This window comes from Ursus americanus, chromosome 4, assembly GCF_024610735.1.
Source record: "Ursus americanus isolate L20-20 chromosome 4, mUrsAme1.1.p, whole genome shotgun sequence".
Lineage (NCBI taxonomy): Eukaryota > Metazoa > Chordata > Mammalia > Carnivora > Ursidae > Ursus > Ursus americanus.
Genome location: NC_142130.1, coordinates 23557850 through 23570465, shown reverse-complemented (window position 1 = coordinate 23570465; position 12616 = coordinate 23557850). Strand labels below are relative to the sequence as shown.

The following is a 12616-nucleotide window of genomic DNA, read 5'->3' as shown; positions in this document are numbered from 1 at the left end:
ATCTTTAAAAAAAATTTAACTTCATCTTTTATTTTTACTTTTGTAATGTGACTATTATGTAATTTAAAATGACATATGTAGTCCATGTTTGTGGCTTGCTTTCTGTTTGCACGGAACATGGTAACTGTTTGATGTTAGTCCTTTCTCTACTTCTCCTCCCCATTCACTGGCCACACAGAGGCTCATGCCCGGTCTTGTCTAAAGTCATTAATCACAATTTTAGTTCCGGGTGGAGTCCTTTCTCCTTCCCAGGCTCCAGGTCACCAACCTGAGACAGGTGACAAAAAGTAGAAAGGAAACTAGCTTTAGTATCAGAAAACGGAGCTCCGGTCCTGGCTCTACCATTACTAATTAGTAGCCCTCAGCATGCCATTTCACTCCACAGAGCCACAGTTTTGTCATTTACAAAACATAGGGTAACGATATCATGTTCACGGCATGAGAGAATGCGGGTGGAAGGTGCTCGATAAACTGTCAGGGACTGCAGAGGTCAGGGTTAAGTAGTATAATTGGCACAGAAGCAAGGAGGTGGGGTGGCCCTGCCTTCCTCCTCTGATAGTCTCTGCCTTCCATTTTGTACTATCACTTAACTATTTTCCATGTCTCTTGTCTCTAAAAACAAGTGTCCCCATGAACACGCCTCCTTCTTCTCCCAAGTCCCCCAACATAACAAAAGCAGAGTGCTATATGGAGACCCCTTCAGACCTGCACACAAACGGAGTGTGCCCTGTGCACCAGGCATCAAGCGTCGTGGTGGGGATGGCCTTGCAGGAAACCTGACGATGCCACATGGACCGTGCTTGGAATGGAGGAATCCAGTAAGTCTAAGGGCACCAGGGACAGAGAGCAGGGTGCCCCTTACTCTGGGAGAAGCAGAACACGTGGGAGAAGCAGAGAAGCATGGTGGCGGGGAGATGTAGGAAATGGCCAACAGGAAGGACTCTTTCTGACATGCGCAAAACAGAAGGGGACGAAAGCATGAATGAGCACGGCAGGCTATGGCATTTAATCCAAAGTAAACATCAGCATATGATGCACAATGGGCCGCCTAACAATATAAATCTTATCACGGGAGGCCCCCAATTAAGAGGTCCTTCCTGCAGACGGAACACGGCTGCCTTTCTGACCTCGCTACTTCGGCTTCTCCCTGCTCACCCCACCGGCCACTCTGGGACCTAGGCGATCTGCTTTGAGGAGCTGAACCACCACCTGTGGCAACTGCATAAACTTCGGCTTTGTGCACTGAGGTTTAGGAGAGCAAAAGCCCCTGTCTCAAAACATCCTGTTCCTATTTTCAGCCAGGAAACACCTCCTTACCATCGACGCTCTAGCCACCTCCTCCGAGGGCCACCGAGTGTGAAAGGCACAAATCTACACCGTCCTATGGCTGGCGGGGTGGGCTTCTCTGCGTCATCACGTGTTTCTTCCTAGTTCCCAAATGAGATCCAGCTTCTTTCTAGTGAAGCCAGGCTGCAAAGTCTATCCACAACACAATGTTCCGCCTGCATGGCCCAGTTCAAGAGGACACATGAAGCTTCTGGGGTGAAGATCTCAAGTTGACATTTCCGAAGCGGAACTTGTCCTTCAGCTTGGTATTCAAATATTTCAAAAAGCAAAGAAGCTCGAATGATCCTATTTTCAGTCAAGAATAAAAAGACCAAAGATCAGGAAGTGGGTGACTCTGAGAGGGACGGTTGAGCAGTGAGAGGAGATAAGGCCCCTGAGGAGGTGGCGTGGGTGGGCTCAGGGTCCACCTGTGCTTATATGGATAGTGGAGCCACACCTTACCAATGGCTGCTTACAAAATCAGCACCAAGGCCCCAAATCCTCCTTCCTCGGGAAACTACGGATTACAAGCATTTTAGGAATTTTAGAAGTCATATCAACCTACGGCACTATAAGGACTATATTTGGATCCTGATTTGAATAAACTGTTTTTTTTTTTTTTTAAGTAATCTCTACACCTAACATGGGGCTCAAACTCATGACCCTGAGATCAAGAGTCACAGGCTCTATGTACTGAGCCAGATGCCCCTAAAATGTCCCCAGGGATCTTTTAAACCTACACTGAAACATATATTTATTCAGATAAATGAAAAAATAAACAGCTGAATTAGAAGTCAGGTAAAATAAGATCTTATTTTGTGTGGATAATCACATGCTGTGAATGAAAGTTAAATGAAAATTGCTGCTACTTTTAATCACCCATAAAATAAAACACACAGTCTGCTTACACAACCCTGAATGCTCACACTGAAGTTCGCTCAGGGAACTCAGCACAGCGGGCTTATCATCCTGTCCTGGAGCAGATGACGGTTTTTTCCTTTGGGTAAGAGAGACGTAATAATCTTCAGTTTAGCTCCACGTAGCACGAGAAAGACAGTGGGATCAGACCGGCCACAAAGATGCTCGCTCTGTAGAGACCAAGGGGAAGGCGGGTTCGCGGCTCCCGCCCTGCCCTTGTGCAGGCCGTAGATTCATATGACTGGGCGGCTATCAGAACAGTGGGCACAATTTCAATTATTCTTTCTTTTTGACTCTCTCCCTTTTTAAGAATGTGCTGAGTGGATAGGGTGACACCGAAATGCCAGTCTGCATGCCTGTATGTTGTGTCTCTGAGGTTGCTGCTTAGGAAAAGCAGATAATCACATCTAAACACATAGAAATATAGGGACAGTGAGGAGCACGCCGTGTTCAGGTGACACAGTCCTTGGTGAGACAGCACAGCCATGTCTTGCTGTATGTAGCAACACGGCAAGCAGAGAGCCTAGCACTCAATTGTGATTATCATGTCACGATCATCATTGTATCACTGAAGCCCTATTCTACGCCAGGTGCTTTCCATTTTGTCTTCAATCTTCTGAAAAACTCTGTGGGTTATTTTACAGGTGAGGAAGCTGAAGCTCATGCAAGTGGGTGATTTCCCAAAGGCCACCCAGCTAGAAGGGGACATAACCAAGACTCGAGTCCTGCTCCCAAGCCTAGCCCTTTCTAGCACAGTGCTACCCTGCACACACACGAGGCCTTTGAGCACAGCTCTTTAACTAGACCCTTTATTTTCTAAACCATTTTAAAAAGAAAAAACAAAAACAGAAACAAAGTCCTGTTGAGTTGTCAAACTGAAAAGCAGAGAAAACTTCACTCTCTGATCCACAGGATGACTTCTGCATATTTATGGCCCTGTTTAGTCTCACTTCCAATTTCTTTGGCTGCCATTATGTCTTCCCTTGGGTCCACCTGACACATTTAAGAGAACAGAACAGGAAATGATTCTTTTGTTTGGAATGATAGACATTCAGGTGATCCCAGAATGCCCCCCCACCTCAAAAAAACATTTCCCTTCTGATGATTTTTTTTTTTCTTTAAACTTCAGATCCACTGGGTTGTCGTGGCGACTTAATTACCGAGTCAGACTGGCCAGTCATGAAAGTGAACTGACAAAAGACATCCCCTGTCCAAAGGCCAGCCAAGCAGTGACTTAGGCACCCCACAGGGAGTTTGACCCCAGAACAGATCCATCTATGAACTTGCTACCGCAATTCTTCATGCAGGAGTTTATCAAGTGCCTACAAGGTTGATGCCCATGCCAGGCAGGGAAGGCTTGTGGGGTACATGGACACTCAAGTCAGAGTCTCAGCCCATAGGTAGCTCCAGGCATCATGGGGAGAGGGTATGGGGTCAAACAGCCATCTGCTGTCATAGGAGCCTATCCTTTGCCATCCCCAAGAGATTAGAGGGATGGGTGGTTTTGGAGAGGTTAGTAAAGGATTTGTCTCACAAGTGCTGACCAGCAATGAGAACCATCCAACAGAGAGTAATAGTGGACTGTGGGTGCCTTAAGGGCAAAGACCATGTCTAATTTGCCTTTGTATTTTCACAAAAGTAGGCCCCAAATGTTTGTTGTGGGTTTTCTGATCGTGGTCAGGCACTATATTCAGAATGTTAAAAGATATTTATGTTTGGATATTGAAACTGTTCTCAGGTGCTGCAGCAGATTCTGAAAGTCTCAGTTTGAGGAACTAGATTCCTGCCCTCAGAATTGACTTGGCCATATCAGGGGTCAGCTGGAGATGAGGCAGAAGATAGAATGATACCCACAAGGCCTCTCAAAGGGTGGGAACCACTGATATCCTAAAAGATTATGGGCAGGCCACCCTCTGTCCTCAGAAGGGAGGGGAGGCGGCTGGGTACAGAAGCCCCCTCTGGCTTCTATTGTGAGCAGAAGCCAAGCTCTGTGACTCAGTGGAACTCATTTCTGCCTATAAACTCAATGCCCCCCAACCCTAGGAGCAGTGGAATCATGGGAGCAAAGGCAGCAAGATGAATATGGCTCATCACAGAAGGCACCAGGGCAGCACGTACCCCTGCCCAGGATGGGATGAGGCCATCAGGCAAGTAACTCATGCTTCCAAGGGACCCTGATCACAAGAACACACACCTTCACAAGTGAAGCCTGGGAAGGACTGAGGAGATAATCCCAGGTCTCTATCAGGCCACCCAGGGAGGAGTCACAGGTGTTCTTTGACTTAACGTGTGGGAAGAACCAGTGGGTCTGATGTAAAGAGCATGCTGAATATGAGGAAATTTAGTACAGGAGCCAAAGTCTCCCTGACCCCCAGTCTGAGTTAGGAGCCCCTCCCTCATGTCCCACAGCACCCTTCTCATGGTTTCTGTGTCCAACTTCTCTGCCAGGGTGTGACCTTCCAGAGCACAGAAACCATTCGAGACCTCACCACACCGCTAGGTCCAGACTGGGTCCTAGGCAGTGACTTCTGCGTACTCTGAATGCATGACCTGTGACTGAGGTACCTATAGGAGAATCACACTCCACCCAAGAGAAAATAAAGGCCTGATCTGACTGAAAAGCCAAATCAAAACAAGTCCAGGAAAGGGCAACCAACTAGATCCTACCTGCCTCTCCCATATTATAAACTAACAGTTTCGATGGAAAGGTCTAGATCACATGAAAAAAAAAAAAAGGAGAATTAGTCAGTTACAACCAGGTGCACAGGATAGGAGCCTGGCGTGGAGATTCATACAAATACTGTGAAACCCTGCCCAGCTATTTGCAGATGACCTAAAAGCAGGGGCAGAGAAGGTGTGGAGGCAGGCAACCATGACAGGCAGTGATGGAGAACTCAGTGGGTCAAGTACCCGAGTCAGCTGGTTCCAGATAAAGCCAGGACCCAGTTTGTATTACTGGAGTTTTTAGAGGAAATCAACAAAGACCAAGCTGTGGGAAAGGACTGCAATGGTTTAAGAGAAAGGGACTTGGTTCTTCATTCTAAGTGGCCACTCACAGGGTAGTGGAATATAATGGTCAATCCTGATGCCAAACAATACATCAACATAGGGGTGTCGGGGTAGCTCCGTGGGTTGGGTGGCTGACTTGATTTAGGCTCAGGTCACGATCTCAGGGCCCTGGGATAGAGCCCCGTGTTGGGTTCCATGCTCAGTGTGGCATCTGCTTGAGATTCTCTCTCCCTCTCTCTCCCTCTGCCCCTCCCTCCCACTCACACTCTTTCTCTCTCAAATAAATACATAAATCTTTAAAAAAAAAAATACATCATCCTAAATATCAACACCACTGACTGAACGTGAATTATGTGCCAGGTGCTGTACGAGGCAGTTTGTCTCTCTCCAATTATCATTATGACCCTGCAAGGCAAATGTAAGTCACCTACATTCATAGATAAGTATCTTTACAGGAAGAGCTAAGCCCTTTGCCCAAGGTCACGCATGCAGCTAGAACAAGGCTAGAATTCAAACGCAACTCCAAAGCCCATGTTTAGGGCACACAGAAGAAAGACCACCCCTACAAACAAAGGTAGAGAAGGGAAGGTTTCCTGTGAAGAAATAAGGTTGGCCCTGGAAGGGTGTGTAGGATGCAGACAGCTAGAACAGTGCTGGAAGGACACCCAGGAGGTCCTGATGGTCCCTGAGATCCTGTGAGAGAAAATGCTCAAATTCAAGTGCCTTGCAATCATGCTACTATTTTTCAAATAGTGAATGCTACCCAATGGGCACTTTGGGATTCTAATTTTTATTCATCACAGAGGAAGTCAAGTACATACAGGAAGATTTCAGTCATTAGCTCTTCATCAAAAGCTCAAGCGTTCTACACTACCTCTGCCTATCAAATCACCAACACCGTTACAAACACAGTGTATGGAGCCTAAATGTTCTCTGTGGCCTACAGCACATCATCACAGTTAAAAATGACCTCAGTGGACAGTCAGCTGGTCAACCTGCCCCCTGAGGAACAAACTCCCCCCTCAATAGCAACAAAAGATGGATGGCCGGCCAGCATCTTCTTTCGTACCTATCATTATGATAATCTCTTCTTCCAAGGCAGCCCACCTGCAGATAGCCAAATATTAATTCTGAAAAACTTTTTACTTACATTGGGCTGCACTCCTCTTCACACCTCTTACCTTCCACCTGCTCGTTCTAATTCTATTCTCTAGAGGAAAACACAAGTCTGTTCTTTGTTCCATAGGGAAATCCTTTAAGCTTTTAAACTCCTCTAAATCTTCTCTTGTTCAGGCTAAAGAGTCTCCTTCTTTAAACCATTCCTTCAATAACATGGCCTCTGAACTCTGAGCATTTCCACTTACCGCCTTGGGGCCCACTCTCATTTGTCCACATCATCCCGAATAGAACTAAACACAGTTTCCAGGTGTGGCCCAACTAGTATAGAACAGGAAACTGACTACCCCTATACAATGCAAATATTAAGAATTTCTGGTTAGTTTTTAGCAGTCTCATGCTAATGACCCTCAGTTGAGTGGCACTGAAATCAAGCTCATTGCCCTTTTTCCAAGTCCTCCTCTCCAGCCACACAGAGTTGGGCTGCGTTACTTGTGCCATTGGTATTTGGAGCTCACACACGATCCTCCGTTTACCCTGGTGCCTCCTTTGTCTCTACACTAGCTCCTCTCCTAGCCTGTGAAGCTTATCCAGAACTTTGACCCTGGCACATACAACATTTGCTACTACAAATGATGGGTATAAATCATCCATAAATCAGCAAGCCCTATGTATTCCTCTAAATCACAGCTTAGGATTGAAGACAGACACTATCCTCCTGACACCAATTAGCATTCACTAGTGACGGCCATAGAAGCAGTACCTCTGAGCCAACTGAAACACCATGCAATCCACATCTTCCTTCTTATTCCTGAGAATATAAGCCCCCCCTTTATGGAGGATGCAAAGATGCTTATTGTCGGATGGACGAGTTCTAAGTTTACTATCATCATAATCATCCTGTCTTTTGATATGACCTCACACAGCTGCCCTTGAGGGGATACTTCGGATGGTCTTTAAAATGTAGGTTATGGGACCACACACAAGTTTCATGGTGCAGACACCACAAAGAGCAGCTAAACTAAGGTACAAGAGGTTGTGCGGGACTGCCACATGGGAAAGAGATTATCTTTTGTAACAGGACATTATAGATAGAGAGAAGCTACAGTGCTTTCCAATATGAGCCCCAAATTGAAAAGTCTAAAGTCATGGAACTCTATGCCTCATGTCCCAGAGCGAGAAGAAGCAGTGGGCTAGATTTATTTAATAATTAATAATTCCCTTAAGTATCATAGTGATCACTTAACAAGTACTACCATATGCTGTGTGTGTACATAGGATATTTCAGTTATTGCCTGATGCTCACGGTTCGTAATTATGCCTTTTGAAAATTTAAATTCTATTTCTCTCTCCCTTGGTTTTTCCCATTCTCTAGAAGACAATGAAGACTTCCAATAGCACTTCAGCAAAACTATATATGAGTTTTCTCAGGGCCCTGGTAATTCATTCAGCCGACTAACCACCCCTTTGATGAATATTTCTCAAGATTTTCCTGAGAATTAGACACTGGGCTGGGCATTAGAGACTCTGGCTGACTTCAAGCAGCTACATTTCTTACACTGGTCTCTTTTTAGCTGCAGGCTTCAATTTCCATGGGGCTTGTTCTATCCTCTCTCCCCTTTGTTGGCTGTGAGACCTCAGGTAGGTTATGAAAAATACTGATTTAATGCCCTTCACCTAATGAGGACGGATGTAAGGTGCACATGGGGCTAGCATAGCTCCTGGCACATAGGATATGTAATAAACATTAGGGATTTTTTCTTTCTTTCATTCCTTCCTATGCAGCCTGCCAATCTGTCTCTCTTCAGAGAAGATAGGAGTTCAAGAGGAATCAAACCATTCTCCTCTCTCCCAGGACATCTCTGAACTTTAGGTCATTTGCCACCATGAGGGAATTAAGCCGGCATGCTCTGCGTGTCACATTTTTAAAAGGAGAAAAAAGAAGAAGAAAGACTTTGGTTGTGGCTATATTTCAAGTCGTGTTCCTTTCCTGACACTATTCTTTTTATAAAATCCCAAGGAAGCAAACTCAGAGCACTGACATCGAACCTCAGCGAGGTGGCACAACGTGGTGCGAGATGAAGCTGGTTCAGGGGCAGGCTCTGACCAACAGTCAACAGCTCTTTCTGCCACCCCCGGCCAATCCTTTTGTTCCTCTTATTTCATAGGACTTGCCATCAGCTTTGGTCTGAGTATTTGCGTCCACCTCCCCGCAACACACACACTCAAATTCATATGTTGAAATCTCAACCCCCAGAGGCCAAGGTATTAAGAGGTGATGAGGTCATGGGGGTGGAGCCTTCATGAATGAGATTAGTGCTCTTATAAAAGAGGCCCCCAGAGAGCTCCACTGCCCCCTCCACCACGTGAGGACACAGCGAGAAGGCGCCAGCTTTGAACCAGGAAGTGAGTGCTCACTGGAATGTCGCCAGCATGGAAGTGAGCTCTCACTGGAATGTCACCATGCTGGCGCCTTGATCTCTCACTTCCTGCCTCCAGAGCTGTGAAAAATAAGTTTCTGTGGTTTAAGCCTCCCAGTCTGGTATTTTGTTACAGCAGCCTGAATGGACGAAGACACCATTGTATCCTTTACATCCATGTGGAACTGCTAACTTGTCATTCTCGTGACTCAAATGAGTCACTTGAAGATTTACTTCTTAAAAACACAACCCCTGTGCGGTAAAGGAACCCAACGTATAACCAAAGAGAGCTGCTCAAAGTGCTAAGGAGGGTGTAGCTTGGGGGAGAGAGAAATGCCACGAGCCAACAGTCACTGGGTCAAAAAGCATCTCCCTACATTAGACATTCTTGTGATTTTGTTGCTGCTGCTGCTGATACAGGGACGGGTCATGAAGGTCTACAGTAGTTCACATTGTATTCAGTGAATATTTATTGCGGACCCACTGCGGGCCGGGCAGGGTGCCAGGGGGCCGGATTGAGTAGCGGCTCTCTCACAAGGACAAGGTATAATTTGCACTATGTTCTGTCTGTCGGTCTGGAAGTTATTAGCTTACTGTATGTCACTTCCTCATCCACTCACCCACCCACACCCAAAAGATTTGTTTTTTACAGCTAAGAACAAGTCCTTCAAACAAATCACTTCCTCAAACAATCACCTAATCTCTCCTTCCTCATAGCAGGGCTACTGAGTTACTTACACTTCCCCGCTTTCCACTTGTTCCTCAAATAACTGAAGTTGGCGCACATCACTCCACTGAAACTGCATTTCTAATTGCGAAATCTGAAGGTTCTTCTCCAGTGCCCACCTTGTGAGGCCTCTCTGGGTCTCCTTCTTCAAACGCCCTCCTTCTAAAGTCTAACAGGCACACCTCCCATTTCCCTCCTCCCTTCCCATCTCAGCCTCCTCTGGTGAGCGGCTTCCAGAGCAGTCCTGAAACGCCCACATCCCCAGGGGTCCAGCCTCAGCAGGGGTTCCGTTCACTCTATACCCCCTTACAGACAATTCCTACATCCATGTGGCCAGCCCCCTCTGGCATCTCCGTCGGACTCCAGACCACAACTTTTAATAACCATTTTTAAACTGAACACCTGGACAGAAACTTTGCACTCTACGGTTACTCCTCTTAAATGCGTGAGCCACTATGTCCTCAGCAAAAATCTTCGTGCCTTAGGACCCAACAGGGAATAAACCAGATGAAGATCACTGCCCTTAGAGGGCAGAGTGAAACACACACACACACACACACACACACACACACACACACAAAACCCCATAAGTGTAATAAATTATTTAGTATCTTAGAGGATACTAAGTGCTATGGGAAACAAAGCAGAGCAGAGTATGGGAAGGGGAGGATCAGAAGTGCGGGGTTGAGGCAAGTTTCCATTTTAAAAAGATCAGAGTAGGCTTCATTAAGAAGAGAACATTCCCCAAAGAATTCCAGGTAGTGAAGGAGTGAGCCCCGCAATATGTCAGGAAGAGTGTTTGAGGCAGAGCCCCAAGGCAGGAGTGCATGGGTGCGCACTGGCCAAAAGACAAGGTACAAGGGGCAGGGGACAGAAGGAGGGGATCCCAGAGGGACAGAGACAACTGGATAGGGGGATGGAAGAGATTGGCTAGTGCTTTATGGGTCATGGTAAGGACTGTGGCTGTTACTCTAAGTAAAAGTGAGAGGCACTGCAAGGGTTTGGTGAAAAAGCAACCTGATGTGACTCGATGTTGCCAGGACTGCTCAGGCTGCCATGCAGGGACAGGGAGGGGGGTCAAGGGTAAAAGCAGACAGACCATCAGGAGATCCCTGGAGAGACCCCAGTGCCAGATGCCCATAGCGGGAAGTTGCGGTGGCGGTAGTGAGAAGGAATATATTCCAGGTGTGCTCTGAAACTCAAGTCTGATGGATTTGATGTGGGTGAGAGAAAGGTCAAGGGTGAGGTCAAGGTTTGGGATTGAAGCAGTCGGAAGGATGGTGCTGCTCTGAGGAGAAAAGGGGAGAAGAGGGAAGAGCAGAAGTTTGGGGTATCCTGAGTTTGCAATCAGACCATCAAGTGAGGGTAAATAGGCATCCCAAGCAGAGTCAGAGGTCAGGGGAAAGGTCCAGGCTGGATGTATGAATTTGGGAGCGATGGGCACTGAGGGCCCTTTGGAGGTTCTGGAGCAGTTGGTTGAGTTGTTCTAGGGTGTTTGCTCCGAAGCAAGAGTGCCTGGGTTTAAACCTGACTTCAGCACTTTTCAGCTGTGTGATCTTCAACAAGCTACTGCCCTGCTCTGAGCGCGTCTCTTCACCTGTAAAATGGAGAAAATGAACGTACCTACCTCTTCAGGGGTTTTATGGATGAAAAACGAGGCAATTCATGTTAACTAACCGCCCCCCCCCCCGACACACACACACACTAATCAGCAGGCAAGATACGTTAGCAGTTGTAACCCTCTCCCTCACTCTTTCCAGCTCTCACTCTCTCCCTAAGCCAAGGATCTTTGGCTTTTCCTTCTTTTTTACCGCATATTCAATCCATTCACCTCCCCAAGTGCTCCTGGATTACTTGCTCGTCCTGGTACCTCCCTGCCCCTAGAACAAGCCCTTAAATGGTACTGAATCAAACTAATTAGGAAACAAAGTTCTATTTCTATTCTCAAAACACTTCTTAAATCTGTCTCCATCTCTCTCTTCTCATTATTTCTCATCTGAGCTCTCAATAAATTTTACTATACCTCAATTACAGCTCAAATCAAATTAAAATATAGTTTTAGTTTGCTTCTGTGTCTCTCTTCCCTTAAAACTGTAAGCATTTCAACCACTAAGTCATAATTAGCTCCATATCCCTGGTTCCTTCTGTCCAGTGCACACCCCATGGTAACTATCCAATAAACATCAGTTGATCAAATGAAAAAATTATTTTATTGGCTACTATTACCTGTTAAACCCTGAAATTAAAATACAATCATCACTACTTCCCCTTAAACTACAGTCCCTGCCCATAAGGAGTTTTGAGAGACAAACTTGGGATACCTGAGGCAGAAAATAAAACAGCTGAATAAATGCAATGAGACCACTATAATAAGAGGGCAAGCTGTCTAATATGGACTTTATTGACATAAGGAACTCCAAGAAAAAGACACCACCTTGGCTAGATTAGAAATGAAGACAGAGACTATTATTGGAATGGCTGGCTTTAGCCAGAACCCTTCAAAAAGGAAAGATGGGCGCAGGGTTTTTAAATAGAAGGCGGGGAAGTGAGGCCAGCCACTGGGGGCTTCATCAGTGGTCAGAGAGATAACAGAAGAGCAAAGGGGCAGTGACGGAGAGCACCCACCTCAAGATGGAGGCCAAAGGAGCTGCTGGAAGAAAAGATGGCCGATAGGCAGTCAAAAGGGGGAGTGGGGTGGAAGCCCTCCACCTTGACAGCAGTATGCACATGACGTAGAGCCAAAAAGTACAATCTGTTCAAGGAAAACAGAGCTTGAGTTGGAGAAAGCCCTCAAATTCCTCACCTCTCTTGGGGGATTTTTGTTTCTCCAACACATCAGCTCTCTATACTAGAAGAGGCAATCTCCTGTTTGGCAGACAGAGATGGGGGCTCAGATGGTCTCCTTAGCCAAGTTAATACACACAGGTATCCCCTGGTCTCAAGCTCCAGGTTGATTCAAAGATGCACAGCTCATGCTCCCTTCCTCTCACTTCATCTTCCAGCTGTCATCGCTCATGAGCCATCAGATTCCTGGCCCTCAACATTCTTGCCCCAGAGCCCAGCAGTGTGCAGACACACACTCCCAACAACCCCGGCAGGG

General features: G+C 46.4%; 1 protein-coding gene across 9 annotated transcripts in view; it reads right to left on the bottom strand.

Moving 5' to 3' along the window:
* The window catches only part of ST6GAL1 (ST6 beta-galactoside alpha-2,6-sialyltransferase 1), a 116876-nt gene that overhangs the window by 60061 nt on the left and 44199 nt on the right, over positions 1-12616 (bottom strand). The window contains exon 1 of one of the 9 annotated variants that reach the window (XM_045811228.2): positions 1318-1632. The exons of the other annotated variants lie outside the window; for them this stretch is intronic. The gene's annotated coding sequence lies outside the window, so the exon portion shown is untranslated. Of the gene's footprint in view, positions 1-1317; positions 1633-12616 lie in introns of those variants that run through there. 9 annotated transcript variants of the gene reach the window in all.